Genomic DNA, 6,047 nt, shown 5'->3' with positions numbered 1-6,047 from the left:
GCGTGGGAGAAAATGAGATCGACTGTGGGGGAGGGGGGGGGGACGTGGATGGGAGAGAGGGGAACAAAGATAAGATTGGGTTTTTTTTTTAGACTGTGTTGTGCATCAGCCGGATGCCGCAGCACACCCTTCATAAATTATTATTATTATTATTATTTTCACCCTAGCACGTTAGGTGTGCTGGGGCTTCTTCACACAGTAGTGTGTGAAGAAGATTTATTCTTTTTTTTTTGGGTGGGGTGGGGGGACAGATTCACTACATGCTGCTTCATTTTTCATTTTGGTAGAGCTCTTACGTGTCTTTTTATTATTGGTGGGTGTAAAATGAAGTTGCACACCCATCTGACTGCTAGCCGATCCCTTTTGTTTCAATTAGTTACTATTCAATATTTCTCTTTATTACGAGAAAGTGATGGATAGTCGATTAATTTAGTGCAAGCTGTGTGCAACGACACAAATTAAAAAAAAAATAATAAAAATTTCTACTATTATTCTCACACCACATATTATAAATAATTTTTTTTCTCTTACTAAACGTGTGATTTATGGATGGTGAGTAAAAAAATTTAATTAGTTTAGGAAGAATAAAATTAATTTTTTTTAAAATAAATAATAATAATAATAAGTGTGGTAAAAAATTATTACAAAAAATATTAAAAGAGAGATCGCGTTTGCTTTATTTTTTGTATTCAAACTCTTTCTACCGGTAGAAGTGTAAAAATAGTGTGAACTGATCCCAGCGTTAAACCCATTAAAATCTATGTGTTGTGTTTATATTTTTAAATCTCGGAAAGTATTCAAGTTAAAAAATTAAAATAAAAAATCTTGGACGAGAATTTGATCAACAAGCTAGAAACACTTCATGATATATTGAAACTTTCTACTCAAGCTTCCATCATCGTTGCTATCTGTTCTAAGCAGCTCGAGGAAAACCCTCGAACAAGCCTGGTTTCAGCAAACCACTGATAGAGGTAATATATGCCTCTGTGTGTGTGTGTTTCCTCAAATACATAATATTTTATGATTAAAAAAAAAAAGGCAACTATTTTGAGAATCCGTATGTTGTTTCGACCCATCAATAACAATCAAAGGGCAGCCAGCTGCATGGGTGGCCACACATCATGATGTATATATAGTACAAGCAGATGATCATATGATATAAGGCGATGATGAAGACGAGCTAGGAAGCTCATGACTAATTAACAGTTAGTCAACGAAAATGGTTAGATATTAACATATAAAGACTGCATGCGTGATACAACTTGCAAGTCAACGACGGCGGCGCCCCTACCTCATGCATGCATGCTTGTATTCGCCCTCCATTATTTATGAAGCTTGCACATATGCATGCTCAGGCAGCTTGTTGGTAATATTGCTAGCTAGCTACTCAATGATCAATGCGTGCTTCTCCATTTTATATATCTTCCCTTCCAACATATATTCAAAATTTGATATTGAAGAAGCAGCAGCAGCATGTGTGAGGCATTGACCATCTGGCGGTTAGTTGACCAGTACGTTATTAAGAAATTTAATTAACAAATCTCATGATATTGTGAAGAAGAATAGATTAATTAATAGAGAAAAATATATATGTAGTTTGATGGAGCCATGCTGCATGCATACACATATACTAGCTTTTTAACTGGAAGCCAAGTTAGTTGAGAAACACTCGATCGGCCGGGGGTCGACCAAGCTGCATGCTATTAATAGCCTGAAGATTAGTGTCTCCGAACTGTTGCCATGATGATCAATAGCCTATATATGTAAGTATACTCTCACCTAACGGCTAACGCACGCATGCATGCATGCACGCACAGATACGATGGTATTTCGAGAGAGAGAGAGAGAGATGTCAAGGGGGTACGTTGAAATTCTCAATACGTGGGCGGCGGCCTGTACGTACTCAGGAGTGAAATTTAATTAACCATCATTAATAATAATGGGTCAAAAGGTTTACTTATCTATGTATGCAAGATTAATCAAGGGACTTAAAAGTGATAATGTCGCCGGCCATAAGGCGGCTTAGATGTAGAAAATTCCTACAAAAAGCAAGACTAAAGGACAATGACAATTATAAGGCAATAATATTTCTTCTTAGTTGTTATAATATAATATTATTTTATTATTTTATTATGGAAAATGATATTATATTACTTGAGTTTGTTTCTTCAATTTGACCGTTCATATATATATATATATATATATATATATATATTACTTATTAGTTAAGGAAGTGACTATTAGTATATTAAATTTTTTTAAAATGTTTAAAAATACTTAAAAAATATTCAAAATAAAAAAAAATATAATTGGCACTAAGGAGCACGTCCTGTGGTCAAACCTAGGCGGCCTACTAGCAGTACTACCCTTTTATTATTGATCTAAAATGGAGGATATTTTTTAAAAGAAGTTGAAACATGATATCTTTATTTTAGAAAAATCTCTTTATTTAACTCATATAGTTGTGAATTGCTTGTCTGTTTGCAATGATAACAAATTAATGATTCATTGTATTTTTCATATCATATCCATTTATTACATCCAATGCAAGACATATAGAAACAAATTTTATGGAGATTAACCACAAAAATTCTTACTTTAATCCAAAATATTGGTTTCTATAATAGATTTTAAACAAAGATAGGGGTAAAGTGTTTGCAATTATTGGAAAGTTTTGAAATGTACGTAACATTATTTTATAATAACAAAGGAAACCCATTCTTTCTTCCCTATGCCTGCAAAGAGTGTAAAAGTTTACTGCCGAGAATATAATTGTACTATTAAAGGTTATAGCGCTTTGATGAGATCTGTCACATTCTTAATTTTGATTATGGTTCGAAAACCAATTGTTGAGTCTGATGCTAATGCGCCATGGAAGATTTTCCCAATGATTTCTTCATGTAGTAAATCATTAACTGTTGCCCTTTAAATTCAAACAAATAAACATAACAGAAAAAAATAATCATCAATGATCAAATATGAGAGTTTCTATTTATAAAAATTAGAAACGATTCATATTAACACAGGACATACATTCGAACATACCCAAATGGAGCATAGACCATACAAGAGTTTCTCGTAAAACTGTCGTGCATAAGACAGGCAATATAAGCAAATTGGATTGCCACAGGTGCAACGAGGCAGTAGTAGAAATAACAAGATTGATAGTAAATACACTCGTTAGTTTAGATGAAAGAGAGAGATACCTATATTGTGCAGATATTTTAATCATAAAATCAACAAATGATGTAAAACAAATGGCAATATATAATGTTTTTTATGAACAAAACCATTGTAAGAATCCACTTTCAAACATGTTGCAAGGAATATTGGCTTAGCTTCAATAACATTTGAAATTGTTTTATATTCATCATACACAAAATGACCCAACATAGTCAAGCATACTGGCTTGAGGCTGGAAAAGTTAAGAGATAACATTAAAAAAATTTATATTGGTGATTAGCACAAAAAGATAATCTAGTTAAGGATTAAAAATTATATACATACAGTTGAATAGTAAACTTTTATCTTTGGTCAACAATATATATTTCTTGGATTGTTGTTAGTCCATGTGCTTATCTAATCTTTTAGGTGGCTTCATGTGTATTGCAACTACTAGTATATCTAATTGATTATTTTTAAGTTCTACGTTTTGAAAATAAATAAAAGTATCTCAAGTTTGAAAATGTTGATGCAGAACTTATCTATTTCAAAAATTGTGTCTTTGTAGCTATCCAATTTAGCAAAATGGATAATATTATATTATGATGGTTGTAAGGGTTCCTCATCATTTGGTATATGCTTAGTTATAATATATTCTTAAATAAAATAATAGAAAGCAAAAATAAATGAAAATGTCAAACATACACAATTGTTTGTGTAAGTTTCTTCACATTTATCATTTGATATTAGCCTTATAAGAACCTTAACTGAAACAATTATTTTGGCCCTTGAAAATGCTATATATATTTGACAATAATAGAAACAGGTTGGGGTAAATATATCCCAACAAAATCTAATATTTGTCTTATTTATTTATTTACTTATTATCATTGTGAAGGTTAGTCTGACTAGAAATTGTGCCATTTTGAATGTGAATCCACAATTTTTTACTATACTTGATAAGAAATGTATTCACGATATGAAAACTATTTTTCTACTATGATGGCCAACTGCGATTTTTACATTAATGACATTGCGATTAAAGATGTGACAAATCAGACGTGTTCCATTGCATAAGCTTTCTGAATGATTAATATTCCTAAGCAACATGATGTGACAATGTTTCTTAAGAAATAGTTCAGGACGATGAAGTTTATCAGGTGTTATGGTGCTTAAGAAATTCTCCATAATGTCTTGATAAGATGTATTTATTATTTCATCAAAGCAATAACACTACATAACTTCACCAAGAGATCTTTGAATGAGCACATAATTTATTTCATCAACAAAATCGTTCTTCACACGTCGTTTTCTTCTTCGCCCTCACTTTTCCGCGACTATTCTCTCTCTGTTCTCTGACTCTCTCTATTTCTACCATCGTTTTCTTCACGCCTTGCCATTTGCCGTCGTCCTGCCGTCATCATGAGCCCAGGGCCACCGTAGAATACTTCCCATCAGCATCAATTGGTATATTACCACCTCCTTTGCTCCTCATTTGTTTTGTAATTAGTGTTTATTTTTTATGATTTTGGAATTTAGCATTTTCAATTTTGGAGATTTTGTTACCATGAATTATTCAACAAGCATATATACCGTTATGTATGTTGATTTTGAAGTGTGTAGAAATATGTGTATTGAGGAAATGGTTGTAATCAAATTTTGCTCACAGAAGCATAAATAAGACAGTGAACAAAGGTGTTTGTGGAAACGTCACTGAGAAAATTTTCGCTCTTTAATATCCTGTTTGCAATCATAATGAAGATCTCTTGTGAGTTCATTTCTGGTTTTCTTTTCTTGATGCATAATGATACGATCATTTTCTTCCTCTTCCTAATGTTGTGTGTTCTTAGTAGTTATAGAAATCTATGTGGGAACTGGTACACAATTGACATTTGAGATGGTAATATTGGGTATTATAAGGTAATCTAGGTGTTATGTGTTATTTTTTCTTCTTTTGTGAACGAATTGAAGGTGCGTGAGATGAGATTTTGAAGGTAGGAATCACATGGTATTTAAGATTAGTGTGCTTCAAGAAAAAAGTCTTGATATGACCACCATAAGGCATTCTTTTTCTATTCATGTGCAAAATCTAAGTAGGTTTTTCGTTCTTTTGTTTTATGGTGGCTGTGAACTTATAATTTCAAGTAACAATACACATACAACAGTTTTTACAACTCTTTTTTAAATGAAGGGAGATGTGTAAAATCTGAAATTCAAAAGAAAAAAAGAACTTATATATGAAGTTTTGATTGATGAATAATTATTTACTATTAGAGTAATTACATTAAAGTCGAAGTGTGTCTGATAAAAGGAACTAGTGTCAAGTGGTTTCAATGCGTGCAAAATATTCTATGATTTTCCTAGTATTGATAAGTTTCATTTTCTCTGAAAGATGTTATACCGATTTTATTTGGATTTTATTCTAGTTTTATTTTTAAATTTGCAATTATGTGAGAGGTGTGAATAAGAGTTTTAACATTTGCACATATGCTCTGCATGCTGTTATAGGCCCTGTGTATTCGAAAGGAATTATTGTTCATTAGATATGAAAACTATTCGGTACAAAATGCATGATTCTTACTATTCAGCAACATTTATATTAATTGTCTTAAAAGCATGTAACTGGTTTTTGATTCCTATTGTTGGTACATTGGTCATAAATATGACCTATTGCATGCATCTGTTAAAGCAAAATGATTAAAGAGACTACTCATTTTTGTGTTGGTTGAATTAAAACTTACCCCATGTCTGGGCAAGAGTTAAAAAAACTCACCCAACCCGCTTCGTTAGCTTGGGACTAAATTTGAGATTTATTAAGGGTCAATTTTTTAAGTAAGCTCTAGATTCACTCCTCATTTGGTTTGGAAAATTATTAGTTTTTCATT

The sequence above is a fragment of the Juglans regia genome, chromosome 14, assembly GCF_001411555.2.
Source record: "Juglans regia cultivar Chandler chromosome 14, Walnut 2.0, whole genome shotgun sequence".
Classification (NCBI taxonomy): Eukaryota; Viridiplantae; Streptophyta; class Magnoliopsida; order Fagales; family Juglandaceae; genus Juglans; species Juglans regia.
Note: the sequence above shows the minus strand (reverse complement) of the source record.